Source organism: Macrobrachium nipponense, chromosome 33 (genome assembly GCF_015104395.2).
Source record: "Macrobrachium nipponense isolate FS-2020 chromosome 33, ASM1510439v2, whole genome shotgun sequence".
Classification (NCBI taxonomy): Eukaryota; Metazoa; Arthropoda; class Malacostraca; order Decapoda; family Palaemonidae; genus Macrobrachium; species Macrobrachium nipponense.
In genome coordinates this window covers 39481123-39503622 of record NC_087219.1, presented here as the reverse complement: position 1 = coordinate 39503622, position 22500 = coordinate 39481123, and the positions used below count along the sequence as shown (strand labels likewise).

The following is a 22500-nucleotide window of genomic DNA, read 5'->3' as shown; positions in this document are numbered from 1 at the left end:
TAAAAAATCAAATATATGACCTCTCTACAGATTTTATCATCAAGATTTTATGAAAAACACCATGCGATATGGATTAAATGTATAAAAACTAAAGCTTCTTTAAGTAATTCAATGGAGAAGCACGGGCAGTGTTACTCTTGTGACGTCACAGTATTAGCTCCGCCCCCACTGCCGAGTTGAGCAGACCCTATATACTTTGACTCTGGTCTAGACGGCTGCAGAGCCTGCAGCTTTGCAATCATCCTCGGCAAAAGTGGCTTGAGAACTGGCTCAAGCCACCAACGAAAAAGAAGACCTACTGCCACCAGCCAATAGATCAGCATGAGGCAGACCCCCTCCTGACGCCCCCAAATATAAGGAGGACGGACACCACACCAAAAGCAGTCCACCCTCAGCTTCCTAGCCTAGAGGATGTCTGGCAGCTCCAGACGAAAGCTCGCTTCAGGAAAGAGAGAGTGGGAGAGAATATCATTAATCACTTTAATGTCTATGATATCATAGTTTATCTGTAAAACTAAAATATATACACCTATTTTGACACTGTATTTGATCATGACCTCTATAGGCACTCTACTAGCCTGTTTAAGTAGCACGGAAAATGCCGCTATTCGGAAAATAGAGAAGAATCTCTACAAGTGTAACGTTGCTGAAGTAGCCATTACTTTCAATAAAGTATGCCTGAGAGAGGGTCAGCTTCCTAAGTACAAAAATAATAATGATAATGTTAAAAATAAAAATCGTAAAATAATATGTAGTAATATTTTTGAAAAGAAAAATAACAAAAATAAAAAAGAATTTAAATAAAAATAATAATATAAATGAAAATGTAAAATATAAATATAAAAGGAACAATAATAATAATAATAATAATAATGTGGAAGTTTCAAACAGGTATCATCGGTGAAAGGAGGTACAATTACCTAGAGGCTACAAACACCATCCCACGCCAACAGAAAGGCTGCAGAAGGAAGTGTAGGGGCACTAAAGACCAGCTCCTGATAGACAAAATGGTAATGAAGAAGAGTAAGAGAAGGAAAACCAACCTAAGCATGGCATGGATCGACTACAAGAAAGCCTTCGACATGATACCACAACATGACCAATAGAATCTTTGAACATATATAGGGCAGAGGAAAGTACAATCAGCTTCCTTAAAGAATGGGCAACTGGAATACAGTATTTACAAGCTCTGGGATACGGCTAGGAGAGGTTAACATCAGGAGGGGAATCTTTCAAGGCGGCTCACTGTCCCCACTACTCTTCGTAGTAGTCATGATTCCCATGACAAAAGAACTACAGAAGATGGATGCTGGGTACCAACTCAAGAAAGGAGGCAACATAATTAACCATCTCATGTTCACGGACGACATCAAACTGTATGGTAAGAGCATCAAGGAAACAGATGTCCTCAGACTGTAAGTATTGACACTGGTGCCCAAATATCCATCATTGGATATGATGAGATTCCTTACGAGGCTCGGGTTGACAGGCACCAATTCGTCACAAAGGACAGTCTCAACCATGTTAAAATGGTCTTGCCCACTATCTGGTCGAGAGTCACCCAAACTCACCGTTCTAAGCTATGTACCATGGAGGCTATGCCGTCCTGCTAGGACAAGATTTTAAGCCTCCTCCTACCTTTTCAGTCCCAAGGCCACCGCCCTTCCTTACATACCTCCAGACCAATCCTACAGTCCTCCAAGAACAAAGTTATCTAGAGAGAAAAAGAGGTAGCATCACCACACTCAATATCCTAGAAGCCTCTTTGTGTACTTTGCTAAAGAAGTCTCCTGATGTTTGGTGGGGGCGTGGTACTTTATAGCCCCCTCCTGGGCGTGGCAGGAGTCTCTTACACGAGCAAAGCTGTTCATACCAAAGGTGGGCATATGTAAGGTGGTTGCATCTGGAGCGAAGGAAATCGGCTTGTCATTTCTTGCCTGCCTAGCCCACGCCCCCTTTACACCTGGGCGGCTGAACGATAGAAAGCAGGCTTGTAGTAATTGTAATTTAATTTAAATGTTATTCATTACCCATTCTTAAGGTAACTGTAATTGTAATTCTTCAAAGAAATCTCTGCTTAATATCAATTCTAATTGTAACTGAAATTTGCTAAACAGATAATGACGTCATAGTAAAAATATGACGTCACTTGCCAAAATATTTTTTGGAAATCAATAAAAATCTGAACATTTCTTTATGTTTTCCCGATTTATGTGGCATCAAACACCATAATTTAGCTATGTTAAAATATCAACATAGTTAAAAAGACCGCCCTCTCTCTTTGACAACTGAAATATGACGAGCAGAGTGTAAATGGGGAGGATCTTAGTGTTAGAAAACGATCAAGCAAATATCATAGGAGCGCCTCAGCGGCGTGGTTGGTATGGTATTAGCGTCCCACCTCGGTGGTCGCGGGTTCGATTTCCGGCCATTCCATTGAGGAGTGAGACATGTGTATTTCTGGTGATAGAAGTTCACTCTCGACGTGGTTCGGAAATCACGTAAAGCCGTTGGTCCCGTTGCTGAATAACCACTGGTTCCATGCAACGTAGACGCACCATACATACATACAAATATCACCAGGGACTGTGGTATCAGAACACAAAGCGAGATACATGCTAATAGACCAGACGTGACGTTGACTGACAAAATCAAGAAGTATTACTCATTGATGTCGAAATACCATGTGACACCAGAGTAGAAGGGAAAAGATAGAGAGAGAGAGAGAGAGAGACTGCATTTCATATCTATAAAGACTGATTTACAAATATGTACACTGATCTTGACCCTGCATGAGAATATGACTTCCATAGGCACTCCACTAGCGTGTTTTAGTGCCAAGGAATAGTCAGAATCCAGACTTACAATAAAAATTGACAATTGAAAAATTCTACGGGTTTACAATGAATGTCTAACTACAGGCTCTGGCATCTTTGAATAAAATTAAAATTGACTTTCATAATTACTTATTTTAGATATGCCAACCTTTGGTGTGTTATTCAGCAGTTTAAGCAACAATGAGAAAATCATAATTATGAAAAGAGACCTACATCATATTACTGCAGCTGAGGTAGATATTACAATTAGTAAAATATAATGATAATAAAATTTCACAATATAAATAATATATATGAAAATACTTTTTCTTTCTTTATTCATTTATTTATTTATTTTGATATATTATTATTTTATTTATTTATTTATTAATTTTTAATTATTATTCATTTATTCGCTTGTATCTATTTATTTATTTTTAATTATATTATTTTCATTTATTTTTATTTATATATTTTTATTTATTCCTACTTTTCATTTTACTATTATTTTTCATTTTTTCTTATTAATAATTATCTTTTGTTATTCTTATTCTTTAACTTTTATTTTCATATTTATTATTTGTATTTTAAAATTTATTATTATTATATTTTATTAATTGTATTTATTATCTTTATAATTTTATATATATTTTTATTTTCACATTTATTGTTTGTACTATTAAATTTCACTATTATCATTTTACTAGATGTATGTATATTAATATATTTTTATACTTATTTATTTTTTCTGTTTTTTATTATCTTTATTATTTTTATATTTATAACTAATAACTTCAAGTTTATTTTTATTACTATTATTTTATTTATACTACATTTCTATTATTTTTATTTTATTTCTTAATTTTAATTTACATTGATATTCTTTCATTATTTATTTTCACCTTTACACTCCCGAAGTAAATTATCATTTACACATGTCTTTAAATTAAAAGTAATGTTTAGCCTCGGCTTTGCAGTATTATTATGTAGATTTCTATTCATAATTATGAATTTCTCTTTGTTGCTTTAACTGCTGAACAACTCACCGAAAGTTGACATACCTAAAATAGTTAATTATGAAATTCAATTTTAATTTTATTCAAATATGCCGAAGTCTGTAGTTAAACATTTGTTATAAAACCATAGACATTTTCTATGATCAATATTTATTCCAAGTCTGGATTCTGACTATTCCTTTGCACTACTTAAACAGGCTAGTGGAGTGCCTATGGAAGTCATATTCACATATAGGGCCAAGATCGGTGCACATATTTATATATCAGTCTTTATAGATATACTACATATGATATCAAAGTCTCTCTCGTCTCTCTCTCTCTCTCTCTCTCTCATCTCCTTCCCTCTCCTCCCTCTCCTTCCTCTCTCCTGCTACTTTTCAATTTTTTGGGTGAACTTTTCATTTTTTTGGCTTTTCAAATTTTTTTTCCCTTCTGCTCTGGTGTCACATGGTATTGCGATATCAATGAGTGTTATTTATTTATTCATTATTTTTCTTTATTTATATATTTAATTATTTTTTATCATTTATTTATTTATTGATTTATTTATTCATTTTTATTTATTTATTCATTATATAAATTTATGTGTTAGTTATTTTTTATTGTATTCATTTATTTGTATTTATATATTTATTTTTATATATTTATTTTGGTTTATTTATTTCTATTTATTTATTTATGTATTATTTGTTTATTTTTTAAAATTATGTTAATTTTTATTTTATTATTCATTTTTTTTTATTATATATATATATATATATATATATATATATTATAAAAATAAATAAATCAATAAATAAATTGAATAGATAAAATAAATAAACTGTAATAAAAATACAAAAATACCAATAACTATAAATAAAAATAAAAAAACAAAATTAGAACACTAAAATAATAGTAATAATAAACATAGAATATGGAATAATTATAAATAAAGAATAAAAAGTAATATAAATAAAAAAAAATAAAAAATTTTAATTCAAAATACTTATATTAGATAATAAAAAAATAAAAAATAAAAAACAATAATAAAAATAAATATTCCATAAAAACAAAACTAAAAATGAAAATAATGAATTATGAAAAATTAATATTATTGAGATAAATAAAACATAAATAAAATAAAAATAAAAAAAAAAAAAAAAACAAAATAAAAATTTAAAACTATCTTATAAATCATAAAATTAAAAATAATAAAAAAATAAAAATAAAATAAATATAATGCTCATCAACAAATCATAATAATAAAAATAAAAATACAATTATATTAAAAATAAAAACAAAAAATAAAGAATAACAAAAGTAAAATAATAATAAATGAAAGGAAAAAATATTAAAAATAAAATATACAAAAAAATAAAAATAAAAATATAAATGAAACTAATAAAACAAAAGTAAATTTAATAAAAACAAAATTAAAATTATGAAATAACAAATAAAATATAAATACTAATAAAAAATAATAAAATACATATAATAAAAATAAAAACAATACTAATAATATAATAAATATATAATAAAAAAAATAACAATTGAATCCTTGAACATATATGGGGCAGAGGAAAGCACCATCAGCTTCCTCAAAAATACAATGGGCAACTGGAATACAGTATTTACAAGCTCTGGGATAAGACTAGGACAGGTTAACACCAGGAGAGGGATCTTCAGGGCGACTCACTGTCCACACTACATTTCGTAGTAGCCACGATTCATATGACAAAAGTACTACAGAACATGGACCCATGCACGACTTCAGAGAGAGTTTATACAACTTGTGCAAAGTGCATGGCCAGACCGCTTCCTGGTCGAGATGCCCCAAGAAAGGAGCTGCGCTTACTGCCATTGCAATGACAGGGACGGACAATTCCTTAGTTCTAGTAGGCCCTCAAGCATAGGGCCCTATATTTGCTGTACCTCCCAGAGGTCGATATCCTGCCCACCACTTCCGAGCTTTCGATGACACTGGTGCTCAGATATCCATCATTCGCGAGGAAGAGATTCCTTACGGAGAACGGGTTGACAGGCACCAATTCGTCACAAAGGAAAGCCTCAACCACGCCAAGATGTTCCTGCCTACTGTTTAGGCGAGAGTCACCCGACCTCACTGTTTTACGGTATGTACTTTGGAGGTTATACCGTCCTGCTAGGACAAGATTTTATTAAGCCTCCTCCTTCCCATTCACAGTCCCAGGCCCCCGCCTTACCTAACATACCTCCAGACCAATCCTACAGTCCCCCAAGAACGAAGGTATCTACATAGAAAGGAAGTGTCATCCCCACTCAATATCCCAGAAGGCTATTTGTGTACTTTGCTAAACATCTGTACAAGAAGTCTCCTGATGTTTGGTGGGGGCGTGGTTCTTTATAGCCCCCTCATGGGCGTGGCAGAAGAGTCTCTTACACAAGCACATGCTGGTCAAACCAAAGGTGGGCATATGTAAGGTGGTTGCATCTGGAATGAAGGAAATCGGCTTGTCGTCATCTCTTGCCTGCCTAGGCAACGCCCCCTTTACACCTGGGCGGCTGTACGATGAAGGAAGGCTTGTAGTAATTTTAATTTAATTAAAATGTTATACATTATACATTCTTAAGGTAACTGTAATTGTGATTCATCAGAGAAATCTCTGCTTAATATTAATTCTATTTATAATTGAAATTTGCTAAACAGATGATGACGTCATAGTACAGATATGACTTCACCTGCCGAAATATTTCTTGGAAATCAATAAAAATCTAAACATTTCATTATGTTTTCCAGATTTATGTGGCATCAAACACCATAATTTAGCTATGTTAAAATATCATCATAGTTAAAAAGACCGCCATCTCTCTTTGACAACTGAAATATGACGAGCAGATTGTAAATGGGGAGGAGCTTAGTGATAGAAAACGATCAAGCAAATATCATCGGGGACTGTGATATCAGAACATAAAGCGAGATACGTGATAACAGACCAGACGTGACGTTGATTGACAAAATCAAGAAGAAAGTATCACTTATTGATGTCGCAATACCATGTGACACCAGAATAGAAGGTAAAAGATTGAAAAGTATCATTAGAGAGAGAGAGAGAGAGAGAGAGAGAGATACTTCGATATCACAGTATATCTATAGACTGATATATAAATATGTGCACTGATCTTGGCCTTGCATGTGAAAATGACTTCCATAGGCACTCCGCTAGCCTGTTTAAGTAGTGCCAAGGAATAGTCAGAATCCATACTTGGAATAAAAATTGACCACTGAAACATTCTACGGGTTTACAACGAATGTTCAACTACAGACTCTGGCATCTTTGAATAAAATTTAAATTGAATTTCAAAATTAACTATTTTAGACATGCAAACTTCGGTGAGTTGTTCACCAGTTAAAGCAACAATGAGAAAATCATAATTATGAATAGAGACCTAAATAATATTACTGCAGCTGAGGCAGACATTACTTCTAATTTAACATGTTTAAAAGATAGTTTACTTCATGAATAAAGGTAAAAATAATGAAAGAATACCAATATAAATCAATATTAACAAATAAAAATAAAAATAATCGAAATGTAGTGTCAATAAAATAATAGTAATAAAAATATACTGACATTAATAGGTATATATAAAATAAAAAATAAAAAACAATAAAAATAACTTATAGAAATATATTAATATACATACATCTAATAAAATAATAATAATGAAATTCAATAATACAAACAATAACTGTTAAAATAAAAATAATTATAAAATTATAAAAATAAATATAATTAGTAAAACATAATGCTAATAAAATTTCAAAATATAAATAATATATATGATAAAAATGATAAAAATAAGATTCAACAAACGTAATATTATTTAATAATAAAAAATTCATATAATAAAAAAATAAAAGCAAGAATAAATAAAAATATAATAAAAATATATAAATTAAAAAGAAATAAAAATAAAAATTAATAAAAAAAAAAATACACAGAAACAATAATGAATAATAATTAAAAATAAATAAGTAAATAAATGAATAAAAATAAAGGAATAAATAAATAAATAAACAGATAAAAATAGATTAATAAATATAAAAGTAAATACAAATAAAATAAATATATAAATATATAAATAAATGAATAAATAAATAAGAATAAATAAATAAATAAATAAATAAAAATAAAATAAATGAAAAAATAAATAAATAAAATAAATAAATAAATAACTAAAAATAAATGAATAAATAACTGTATATATATATATTTATATATAATATTATATTATATATATATATATATATATATAGAAAAATAAATAAACAAATAAAAATGAACAATACATAAAAATATATAAATAAAGTAAATATATAGAAATAAATAAATAGAAATAAATAAAACTAAATAAATGAAATAAAAAACGAAAAATAAAAAACCTAAATAAAAATAAATAAAATAAAGAAAAAAAATAAATAAACGAAAAATAAATAAATAAAAATAAATAAAATACATGAAAATAAATAAACAAAAATTAATAAAAAACAAAATATATATAAACTAAATAATAAAAAATAAAAAAAATAAAATGAATAAATATATATATATATATATGAATAACCGTAAATGAATAAATATAAAAAAATATAAATCAAAATAAATAAAATATCAATAAAAATAATAATCAGTAAATAAAAATAAATAAATAAAAATCAATGAAAATAAAAAAGTTACATAAAAATAAATAAATTAAAAACGAAAAAATATATAATAAAAAAATAAAAAATAAAGAAAAATGAATAAATAAAATAAAAATTGAATAAATAAATCAAATAAAATGAATAAAAATATGATAAAAAATAAAAATAAATAGAAATATATAAAATGATGAAATAAATAAATAAATAAATAAATAAATAAAATTGAATAAATAAATAAAATAAAAATATAATAAAAATTAAAGAATACCAATAACTATAATAAAATATATGACAAATTTTTATTTTAAAAATTAGAACAATAATATAGTAATAATAATAATCACAAAACTAAGAATAATATTAATAAAAAAATAAAAATAAAAAAATAAAAGTCAATTAAATAAAAAATAAAAACTTAAAAATTAAATTAAAATTAAAACTTTTACTTTTTATTATATTACAAAAAAAAACAAAAAACAATAATAAAAATAAATATAATTCTCATAAAAAAATAAAAATAATAATAATAATAATGATAATTAAATAATACTATTGAAATAAGTAAAAAAAATAAAAAATAAATAAATTTAAAGAAACATTACTGTAAATTATAAAAATAAAAATAAAATGAAAAAATATTAAAAATAAAATCATTTTAATGCTCTTGAAAAAATCATAGGAAAAATAAAAATGAAAATAACGAAAATAAAATTATAATATTAAAAAGAACAAAAATAAAAAAAATAAAAATATAAATAAAATTAAATAACATAACGATAATAAAATTGAAATAAGATATTTAAAATAAATGTAAATTTAATAAAAGTAAATATAAATTATAAAACAATAAGTAAAATATAAATAATATTAATAAAAATCAAAATAAAAAAAATAATAAAATACATATAATAAAAATAAATAAAAACAGTACTAACAAATATGAAAATAAAAAATAAAAAATAATAATTATAACAATTAAATAATAATAATGAGCAGAATCCTTGAACATATATGGGGAAGAGGAAAGCACCATCAGCTTCCTAAAAAATACAATGCGCAACTGGAATACAGTATTTACAAGCTCTGGGATAAGGCTAGGACAGGTTAACATCAGGAGAAGGATCTTCCACGACACATCGGGAAGGAGAGACCCAGCCTCAACACCACTCTAGAGACTTCCCTCCTCCCGACGGTGGCGCGTAGGGCGCCGCCCGCCAACACCCAAGAGCCGATCGAACGGACCAATCAGGCGGTGCCCCCATCTACCGGCAATGACCTTCCAAATACTACCCTCCCAGTCTCCAGCGCCCGTAAGCGAAGATCAGTGCGAGCATCCACCTCTGGAAAACGGCTTGGCTCAGGGACTTAATCCCCTGTTCAGCCAATGAAAACTCGGCTCTCACCAGACATAACACTAGGGACACAATAAATACCGCCGAACGACCCCATTCCAAGAACAAGGAAGCAGGAGAAGAAAACCAGCTTTAAGGAAAATGCTCCAGAAAAGAACGCTAATGGAAACCAAATCAGGGAAAAAATGACCCACTTCAGGGTCATTGCAAATAACTCAGCTGAAGGATTCAGAGCCATAGCAGCCTTCCAGACCAGGTTCAAAAACCTGCAATTTCAGGCTAAGCCCAATAAGCAGGGTCAGTGGACCATCTCATCCAGAGATACAAAAACGAATTATCACCCTGAGGAACAAGACAGCAATCAACATCAAGGACTGAAAGAAGAAGAGAGAATTAAGAAAGCAGTAGTGGTTGGCTACCCGCTGAAATGCCATGAAAGCCACCTAACGAGCGCAGCCAATGTGACAGCTGCGATTAGAATGAAGAACAAACAAGGTATACTTACCAAGGCTGTACTAGTCACCTTCGTAGGGACCATCCCAAAAGAAAGAGTTGACCTGGGAGTGTTCGGGAGATATGGGGTGAAAAACTTACTACCCAGAACCCCTAAGGTGCTTCAAGTGCCAGAAATTTGGGCACCATAAGAGCCAATGTCAGGCAAAGCAAGAGACCTGTGAAATATGCAGCAGGAAACATCCAACTGAAGACTGCATTGCCAAAAGGAAAGCAGGGAGACCACAACACCGAAGTGCCCCAACTGTAGCAAGGCACACATCGCCATGGCCTGGGGATGCCGGAGAGCTGGCAAGAGTAAAGGCCGCTCTGCCCAAAGAAACAAGAAGAGAGAGGAGCTTGTCAAGAGGAAGGGCAGCACCAAAACCTCAGCCCAGAAGAAGGTTCTATACCAGGGAAGAGCTGTAGGAATCCAGGAGGAAGCAGGACCCAGCAGGAAAAAGAAAACAGCTCCAGGTCTGCATCAAGAACACCCTCCCCCAGCAAACAAATCCCTCAGGCACCTAAACCATTGCCAAGGTCTATATACATCAAACAATCGATCTCAGGGACAGTTTTGACAGACTTCTCCAAACGCATCATAAAGGGAGACATCAATGCAGAAACTATCCAAGAGTGCATAGAAGTACTTCTTAAGAGCTTCATCAAAGGAGCTTCCAAGTCCCCCTCCCCCTCTACCACTATGCAGGAGGCAGCGACCCACCCAAGCTGCAACCAAAACACTCCTCAGGCCCCCTCACCTCTACCTTCCACATCCACCCTCAACCCCTCACCTTCCACATCCTCTGAACAAATAAACCACACCCTCAACTCATCCAACTCATCCTCATCAGCACCATCAACCACTGAAGGCATGACAGAGGAAACTGGAATAACATTCGCACCAAGGGACCCCAGACAGTTCTCCTCAACGTACCAATCATGCTGAAGATCATCAATTGGAACGCTGGTGGAATAAGGACAAAGGCAGCTACACTAATTGCAGTCTGCAAAACAGAAAATGTGGACATCATTCTACTGCAAGAAACCATGCTAACAACTGGGACAAAGTTCAGAATAACTGGATATAATGTCTACATAACCCCATGCGTAGGCCACAGACAGAGGGTTGGCAATACTCGTCAAGAATACAATCCCAACAGCAAGAACACACAACCCAATCCCCTGTGGCAACAATGTGGAAACCCTAGCAGTGAGAATCACACTGCTAAACCAGAGGATAGATATATACAACATATATAGAAAAATACATAGAGAAGAACCAGGAGAACTGCAGCTCACACAGCTCTTCGCACATGCAGCAGAATCACCAACAATTATATGTGGGGACTTCAACGCGCATCACCCCTCTGCTATCATCCCCATCGACCACAAACCAACCTGGAGAGCACACAGCCTTCTCTCTAGATGAGTTTGAAGGAGTCTCACTACTCAACTCAGGGGGCAACCTACACACAATAAGAGGAGGCAGATTAGATTTGACATTTGCCACAACAACAATCAGACACCTAACAAGGTGGCAAGTACACACGACATTAGTGAGCGACCACTTTGCCACAGTAAACAGAGCTGGAGATGCAGAAACTACCGCCAATACCGCCACCCCCTCCGACATGGAACCAAGACCTAGCAGATTGGGTTGTGTTTCGTCTAGCCCTCGAAGAGTGGGCAGCACAATACACACCTCCAGAAGACATAGATCAGCTAGAAAAAGATCTAGTGAGGCTATACACAATGCTGCAAACAGGGCAATGCCCATGAGAGTAGGAAGAAGAGGACCACACCTACAAAGACTCCTGGTACTAACTGCCCAGAAGTAAGAAGACTGAAAACCCTATGAACCAGGGTAACAAAATTTATAGGAAAAGAAGGACAACAGAAAACAGGGAACTACTACAAGCAGTCAAATATGATGTTCAACAGCAGCTGCAAGAGATAAGAATTGAAAAGTGGATGGAAATGGTGTACAAAACTATCACAGTACACATCTCTCTCGGAGCTATGGAAGTGGCTGAACGAGTAGCCGGAAAGAAGAGAACACCCCGTAGCAACTCACCCTCACCCACTAGAAGAAGCGGAAGACTGGCAACATCCTTCGCCAATAGGACTAGCTCAGGTAACCTCTCCCCTGAAACAAGAAGAATTCAGGATCAACTAGCACCGATTCGATGGGAGGAGATCGATGCGGCCTGCCACAGACCAGACGATACTGACATCCCTTACACAGTAGAGGAACTGAAAGCAGTTTTTAAAGTTGGCAGAGACACAGCACCAGGAGCAGACAGGATAACATACACCATGATCAACAAAAATGGGTCCTGCAGGAGAAACAGCCTTTCTGAGAATCCTGAACAAAAACACACATCGAGCACACAAGACCACAAACCTGGCGGCAGCAAGACACGCAGCCAATCCCCAAAACCTAAAGATCCAGAGAACCCAAGACCAATCGCATTGGTGTCATGCATTGAGAAAACTGGAGAAAAAATGGTACTAAATAGAATGAAGTACAAGATTGTCCACTGCACAAGCAGCTATATGCATATCAGGAAGGAGTAGGAATACCGAGTGCATAACAGATGTTCTCCGTATATAAATCAGAAGAAGGAAGGCCACAGTAGTCTTCATAGATTTTGAAAAGGCTTTTGAACTAGCCAGTCCAGCAGCAATACTACAATCAGTAGTAAGGAAGGGAGTCCAAGGACACTTACTAGCCTGGACAAAAAAACTACGTGCTGAGAAGGCAGGCCAGAGTAAAATTCCAAGGAGTGATGTCTACATTCCACGACTTGGAAAATGGCACCCCTCAGGGAGGAATTCTGAGTCCATTTCTATTCAATATACTAATGGAGAATATAGCCTCCCTGCAGCTTCCAGAAGGCGTAGAAATCTTCATCTATGGCCGATGATGTGTGTGTAGTAGCAAGAGGAGCTGTTAGAGACCCAGAATGCAAAGGGCACTCAATGACATCAACAATAAATCAAATGAGCTAGGCCTAAAAATAAACATAAATAAAACAAAGGCCATGACAATAAAAGCCCACAGACCGCTGCAATCACTAACAATAGGAGCTGAGCCCATAGAATGGGTAGGACAGCTACATGTACCAAGGAGTTGTCTAAGATCAGCAGCTAACTTTCAAGGAAGAAATCAAGTACTTGAGAGAAAGAGCAAATGCAAGACTTGCTGCCATGAGATACAAGTCATCCCTGAAGGAAGGAGCAAATGAACACATACAAAGGAAGTAATACTACCTAGCCTGCACCAGAACATTGGTGGACTATGCTGCCCCCACTCTGATAAGGCTGACAGAGGCTCAGAAAGAATCACTGGAGGTCATTCAAAACAATGCAATGAGACTCATGCTAGGAGCACCTACATGGACAAGGCTGTGCAACCTCAGGCTTGAAACTAACCTGCCAAAAACACTAGAGGATAGGATTGCACAGCGAAATGTAAGCACAATGGCCAAGATGTTCCTCTCAGAAAAGAGGACTCCATCTCTAAGAAAAGAGCAAGAGAGGAACTTGCCAAACACCCACAGATTCAAACTTCGAGTTCCTATGGTAAGGACCAAACCAAAGTGACAACATCAAGAGTCTAGGCATGGCGAGAAAACACTGCTGCAACTAGGTCCAGACACAACACGGGCAGGGCACAACAACTACCACCCTGGAAGAAGGACACTACAATATACAAATACACAAGCCTGCCAAGAGCAAAAGAGGACTGCACAGGAGAAGAGCTAAGAGCGGCAGCCTATGAAGCAATCAGAAACACTGAGACCATAGGAGCACAAACATACTACATGATGGCACTGTAGATCCTGAGAATCAAACTACGGGAGCTGCAGTATATTCAAGAAACTTCACAGCCTGCTGGAGGACCTCCAACCACGCCTCCACTATGCAGACAGAGTTAACAGCAATAAGACAGGCACTGCGGTGTACTCACTGGAGAATGAAGTAGGGCCTGTAATCATCCACACAGACTCAAAGTCCTCAATGCAAGCCCTGCAACAACAGAAAATTAAAGAAAATAAGGCACTGCTGGCTGGAATTAAAACACTGCTACACCAGCCCAGCGAAAGAGGAAGACCTGTCACCTTAACTGGATACCCAGTCACATAGGAATTCCAGGCAATGAGAGGGCTGATGAGCTAGCCAAAAGTACAAAACACATTGACAGAGTGCAAGTACATATACAACCTGCACTGCAACAAGTCAAGAATGCAATGAAACCACTCTGCAAAGAAAAATTGATAAAAAGACCATCGTGAGTGGGTAGAAAAGAACTCACCGTCTGCCAGATGGTATAAGAAATCGACTGGTCTAGTGCCTCCTCCCATAGACAGGCACACACCAAGAAAACTTGCTGTGATCATCCACAGACTCAGGCTAGGATATAAAGCCTGCTGGGAAATTGTGGAAAACAGTGTCAGACCATGTGAACACTGTCAAGAAGAAACACAGCAACACCACTCCTTCACTACCTGCTGGAATGCAGAGAAACAGCACAGCTAAGAGGTGCAGCACAAAATGCAGTACCTGCACAAGATGCTGAGCATGCAGCTGCCACAGTCACAAAGACAATCATTGAAAACTTAGAAGAGCATGCCCAGGTGCTCTACAACCTACCTCCACCAAAGTAATCAAACTAAAAAAAATCAATCACCCTCATCACATCCCCTCATTGTAAGGCTCTATCCACATCATCCACTATCATTCTTTTAAAAAACTTTACCTACAACTAAAATCCTCCCGCAGGGACCCAAGGGAGTAAAGGGTTGGACAACCCCACCTGCACCACTTCTCCGATTTTCGAAAGCCTTACACTCATTCAAACTTCTTCTATAATATGACATGATGGCCCTCTCTTACTGACACCATCATCTTCCCCTGTCCACTCCTATCTCTACAACTAAAGATATTTCCAATTTCAAACTAACCATTGTACCTAAAGAATCTTTTCAGATCACCTACGGGCCGAACAAGGGAAAGGCCCGTGCCAACAAGAAGTGTTGGCTTAATACAACAACAACAACAACAACAACAACAACCCATTCCAATCAGCTCAAGCTCACCCTTCCTTGGAAATGAATTGAAGATACGATTGGAGACGTTGGAATTCCGCTACGCCCTTAGACAACGTCTAGACTACAATTTGTAAACTCTACGGTGACCATACGCCACTCTTAATAATCACATCAATAAATTAATACTTTTAGAAGACATTTCCTTAACCAGAATATGAACATCGGCCATATATAAACTCAATTCACTGATGCTGCCATCCTCTTTAACAAAGCATGTTTGTTTGAAAGAGGGTCTCTTACCTTAATAATAATAATATAATAAAATAAAATAATAATTAAATTAAAATAATAATAATAATAATAAAAAGATTTAAAGGTTCCATAAAAGCATTAACTGAGCAGACTTGAAAAAGCAAGAAAGGATAAACACACAAACACACACACACACCACACACACACACTCATATATATATATATATATATATATATATTATATATATATATATATATAATAGATATATATATATATATATATATATATATATATATATATATCTATATAATATATAAATATATATATATGTATATATATATATTATTATATATATATATCATACATAGATACAAAACACACAATAAATAACTGCTTCACAAACCCTCACAAAAGGGGCGAAACAGTGATTTATCGCCATTATCAGAAACATGAAAAAAGACAAAGAAAAACGAAACCGGATATCCAACAGAAGCAGAGAGGAGAGAGAGAGAGAGAGAGAGAGAGAGAGAAGGATATGAAATCCTGCAAAGTCAGCAAGGCAGTAAATCTTCCTTATGACCTCGAGAGGATAACTTGTTGGAGCACTTATTATTCTAAGGAAAATATGGGAGGAAGGGCACCAAGGGCGAATATATAGGAGATAGAAACTGTAAAAGAGAGAGAGAGAAAAGTTGAAATATTGGGGTGAGAATCGTAGGACACCTAAGGGAGATGTGAAATGAGAGAGAGAGAGAGAGAGAGAGAGAGAGAGAGAGAGAGAGAGAGAGAGAGAGAGAGAGAGCCATGTACGACTTTGTACTTCGTGTAAAGAATACAAGAGAGTATTGTATTCTTATTCATGATACCACGCGTTGTCATCTAAATCTTTAAGTACTCATGACATATTTATGAATTTCCAGTACAATCACACTCTCACATACGTACAAGCATCACTCTCTCTCATCTCTCTCTCTCTCTCTCTCTGTATATATATATATATATATATATATATATATATATATATATATATATATAATAAAATTTTTCCATACTGATAAAATAATCACTTTCCTCATGGGTGGGTCTCCCCCTCTCTCTTCTCTCTCTCTCTCTCTCTCTCATCTCTCTCTCACTCTGACAGAAAACAAACTTTCCTGTTAACCTTCAAACGATCTTGGAAGAGAGAGAGGAGAGAGATGAGAGAGAGAGAGAGAGAGAGAGAGAGAGAGAGAGAGAGAGAGAGAGACTCGATTTCCGTCTTGAGAATGAAATCAATACTTCAGAGAAAGAGCGGATTTGAAAATCCTTTTCAAGCTCGAGGAATGAAGAACTACGATTGCGAAGGGAAAGACGGTCTCTAATATCTTAAAGACGGAATGTATCCTGTCATAGTATCTCTATATATATATATATATATATATATATATATATATATATATATGTATGTATGTATATATTATGTATAATGGCACATATATATGCTTGTATATATATGTGTGTATTTATATGGGTATATATGTACTATATATAAACTAGTATGATTGTGTATATGTAGGTATGTGTATATATATATATATATATATATACACATACCTACATATACACAATCTACTAGATTATATATAGTATATACCCATATAAATACACACATATATAATATACAAGCATCTATATGTGCGTTTATACATATATACATATATATATATATATATATAATATATATATATATATATATAATGAGATACTATGACAGGATACATTCCATCTTTAAGATATTAGAGACCGTCTATATATATATATATATATATATATATATTATATATATCTAATAAAAGGAGCCCATAAAAACACAAAACCAAAATAGAGAAAAAGTACTATATTTCAGAGACTGCTGTCTCCCTCTTCAGGTAGCTGAATGAGAAAGTTTCACAAGAAAAAGGTCTCGGTCTTTTATACCAAGAGGTTCCATCCACAAACAAGCCATTTTAAGTCATCCCCGCTGATAATCTTCCTCTAATCTTCTTAAGGGTTGGTTGAATGAAGACGTTGTCGATCGTGTCCGAAATCCATCCTCCTTTTGAGATGTTCATTACCTGCCTCTCTTTTATTAAGGCCGATTCCATCATTTGACTCTTGTACCGGCAGTTGCTGCTATAAATTACACGTGACAAATTCCAGTTTTGTCACAAATTCAGAGAAGCACATATACCACTTCACAACATAAAACTTTTAAGCCTTGATGTAGATTCCTTGTTCACTAAAGTACCAGTACAGGACGTTCTTGCAGTTTTTAAGGGTAAAATTATCCCCCTATTCAGATCATTTCCCATTGGCGCTTGACAAAATAATAAAGCTAGTTGAATTATGTACATCTAATAACGTATTTTCATTCGGGGAATCATTCTACAAGCAAAAATTCGGGTGTAGTATGGGTAGTCCTTTAAGTCCTGTTCTAGCCAATCTGTACATGGAATACTTTGAAACTACAGTAATAAATGCAATAAAACCCAAAAACATGCTGTGGATGAGATACGTGGATGATATCCTAACATTTTGGGATAATAGGTGGGGCAATTTCAATGAATTCCTCTCGAAATTAAACACATTAGTGCCCAGCATCAAATTTAAAGTTGAATGGGAAACAGACAACAAAATTCCTTTTCTTGATGTTTTAATAATCAGAATACGACAGAATACAAATTTTACCATATACAGAAAACCAACGTTCTCACTTTCATACAGTTCACTAACTTTAGCTATCATGACATTTCTATCAAAATAGGTGTAGCTAGTAACTTGTTCTTAAGAGCCTTGCGAATTTGTTCCCCAGAATTCCTGGAAAAAGAATTTGAACTAATTCGCAAGCAACTTTCGTCTTTAAAATATCCTGACCATATAATTGAGAAAGCAATTCACAAAGCTAACGTAATTTTCTACCGACCCCCTAAAGACAAGACCAGAGATACACCAACAATAAAATAATAATTCCCCACCTGGACACGATTAAGAGAATAACCAACCCCCTCGGAAAATCGAACCCTTTTGTATTTACTTACCCAAACACCTTAGCCAAATCCCTGATTAACGTCCAACAAAAGACATCTCCAAAGGACTCTGGGGTATACGAAATCCCATGCCAGGACTGTGACCAATCTTACATCGGATTTACAGGTAATCCCTTCCCCAGAGATTAATACAACACAAACGGTCAGTTAGGTATGGACAACAGAACTCGCTATTTTCAACCATATAAATGAACATAACCCTAGAATAAACTGGAATTTGTCACGTGTAATTTATAGCAGCAAACTGCGGTACAAGAGTCAAATGATGGAATCGGCCTTAATAAAGAGAGGCAGGTAATGAACATCTCAAAACAGGAGGATGGATTTCGGACACGATCGACAACGTCTTCATTCAACCAACCCTTAAGAAGATTAGAGGAAGATTATCAGCGGGGGTGACTTAAAATGGCTTGTTTGTGGATGGACCTCTTGGTATAAAATACCACCTTTTCTGTGAACTTTTCTCATTCATCTACCTGAAGAGGGAGACAGCAGTCTCTGAAATATAGTACTTTTTCTCTATTTTGGTGTTTTTATGGGCTCCTTTTATTAGATGGAACTCTGTTGTTACAGAACATTTTTACCAGTCATATATATATATATATATATATATATATATATATATATATATATATATATATCACCAGCTCTCACGACGACATTCAGCCCTAAGCTTCGATATTCTGTAACTAAACTTACTGAAAAAATGTCTTTGGTCCTTTCTTTCACTGTATTTCATCTTGAGTCTTCCCTCTATTTTCTTCTTTACCCATTTTCTTTTTATTATTTTTTTTGTGGCAAAACAAGATTGATGATGGTGACTTCAAGATATGAATGTGACATCTACAGCGAAAGGAAGAGACGCTACACAAAAAAGAAGGTATCCTATAAACAAGTCATAAATGCGCCGTAGAAACCTCCAGCGTATAGTGCTGAATGAAACTCTCAGCCACGGCCCATAACACTCTCAGCCGCGATCCATGAAACTTCCAGCCACAAGCCAGTGGTGGCCTGTGTTGTTCGTACCTAAAGCAGTGCCAGACGCATAATCATGGTTGATTTTAACCTTAAATAAAATAAAAACTACTGAGGTTAGAGGGCTGTAATTTGGTATGTTTGATGATTGGAGGGTGGATGATCAACATGCCAATTTGCAGCCCTCTAGCCTGCGTAGTTTTTGAGATCTGAGGACGGACTGCAAAAGCACGGACGGACAGACAAATAGCCATCTTAATAGTTTTTTTTTCGAAAACTAAAAATAAAAAACACGGAATTAGTTTCTCAACTCCCTTACCATATACTTATAACAAAAGAAGACTATCATGAGACATTGCATTGGATACCTACCTGAAGAAGGCCGACGGGAAGGGCAGTCTGTCTCTATGTTTACCTCAATCTGAAAGAAATGAAAACAGGGGAAGGAATTAGAGAGCTGGGAATGACTTGAAGGAGGCGATGAGGGTGTTCTCCGAGATTGGGAAAGATTTCTCAGTCAACATTTTTAGCAGTGAGAGAAAAGTACGGTTTCTTTTTTTAAAGAAATTATTACTCTAAGTTTTGCGGAATTAAAAGAAATGAAGAAAATAAATGAGGGGAAAAAATTCTGAACTAAAGACAAAGAATGAAAGATAAATATTTGATGAATTCTCTCTCTCTCTCTCTCTCTCTCTCTCTCTCTCTCTCTCTCTCTCTCATACCAAAACACACACAAGCATACCTATCAATCTAATATATATATATATATATTATATAATATATATATATATATATACATATATATATATATATGTATATATATATATATATATATATATATATATATATATATGATAGATTAGAGTACCAAGTTTTGTACAACTAATAGGAATAAAGAGAAAACTCATAAAAGTAATAAAAAATCAAATGGAAATTTAAATTATATTCCTTCAGCTAGCTAGCTCTCTCTCTCTCTCTCTCTCTCTCTCTCTCTCTCTCTCTCTCACGCACACAAACGCACACGGTCGAATATATATATATATATATATATATATATATATATATATATATATATATATATATATGGCAATCTCTGCTGTGCCAAGTTGCATAAGGTCTAATGAGTGACACGGACAAAATTAGCATAATTAGCTCTGGAGGAAATTACGCTTAGCCCGGAACGAGCTTCAGACAAGAGATTTCGTTAAGATACGGAAAAAGGAAACAAAGCGCATCTTGCCTAATTCTTTTCGTAATTTCCTTCCAGACGACTTCTTAATTAACATTCCCCCCTCTTCTCCCTCAGCTGGGAGAAGAATCTGCTAAACTTACTTACTGGGTGAAGCAGTATAGAATCTGCTGTCAGGTCGAGTGGAGAGAGACAATGTCTAGATATATTGTTTGTTTGTATGGTGTTTTTACGTTGCATGGGACCAATGGTTATTCAGCAACGGGACCAACGGCTTGACGTGACTTCCGAACCTCATCGAGAGTGAACTTCTATCACCAAAAATACACATCTCTCACCCCTCAGTGGAATGTCCGAGAATCGAACTCGCGGCCACCGAGGTGGGACGCCAACACTATACCGACCACCCCACTGAGGCGCTTCTAGACCTATTGAAAGAGGAATGAAATTGACGAGAAATGGGTTGAGGTAGACCCACCTGTTTTTTTCATGGGGAATATAAATTTTTTTTTTTGGGGGGAGGGGGGGGGGGGGGTTGTTGCTACAGTCGTATAACATATTCCTAGGATTTTCATTCATCAGTCAGCCACTCATAAACGGACGAAATAATCCAGAATTTTGAGAAAATCGATGAAGAAAGAATAAAGTAATACAGCCAATTTGACTTTGAGAGAGAGAGAGACCTTACCTTACAGACCTTACATCTAGTTCGGGTTGCCCCAGGTCCCTTAGTGTGAGGCACCTCTAATGTCTAGCAGAGAGTTGCTAGTACATCTTCCGGTATATTTTGCATCTTCCGATCTTCGATGGTCTGGGATGCAGCTTACATATTTGTCGAGCTTATTCTTAAACACATCTACGCTCACTCCTCATATATTCCTCAGATGAGCTGGCAACGCATTGAATAGTTCAATAGACGCTGCATTATCGATTCTGGTGCGTAGTGGATTAATGTCCTGTTTGCTTTCCTTATTTTTCCTGGTATAGTTTTGGGCACTAATAATCTACCCCTGCTTGCTCTTTCTGATATTTTTAGCTCCATGATGTTTTCGGCTATTCCTTCTATCTGTACCAAGCCTGAATTATTATTGAGCGTTTCTCTTCTCCTTTCTAGACTATATAATTTTAAGGTTTGTAGTCTTTCCCAGTAGTCAAGATCCTTAACTTCTTCTATTCTAGCTGTAAAGGACCTTTACAAAGAGAGAGAGAGAGAGAGAGAGAGAGAGAGAGAGAGAGAGAGAGAGAGAGAGAGAGGTCCCAATAATAATGAGAAACCAATAGCAGATACTATATTCTTATTTCATTATTTCTTTGGAGATTTGATAAGTACTTTGCTATGATTTACATAGGGTCGTAAATTTCATATGTGGCCCAGAAGGGGAGTTTTTTTCCCAATCCCTTTATGTAGGAGAAATGCCGGGATAAGAGGGAAGGGTTGAGCGACGTTGAGAGGTTTCAATGCACTGCCCAAGAAATATCAGTTTATACCTAAAAAATAAAGGTCTACTTTGGGCCATACAATATCAAAGATCATGGTATATGCAGTTTCGTTCAAAATGATCATGAAAAGATCATTCTCCATTAGAAGAAAAAGATTAAAATATTGATTCTACGACAAG

General features: G+C 34.8%; 1 long non-coding RNA gene across 1 annotated transcript in view; it reads right to left on the bottom strand.

Annotated features, from left to right (window-relative positions):
• The window catches only part of LOC135203103 (uncharacterized), a 258246-nt gene extending 238166 nt beyond the window's left edge, over window positions 1-20080 (bottom strand). The window contains exon 1 of the long non-coding RNA XR_010311862.1: window positions 20065-20080. This is a non-coding gene — a long non-coding RNA (uncharacterized LOC135203103). The remainder of the gene's footprint in view (window positions 1-20064) is intronic.
• Between the last annotated feature and the right edge of the window lie 2420 nt (window positions 20081-22500).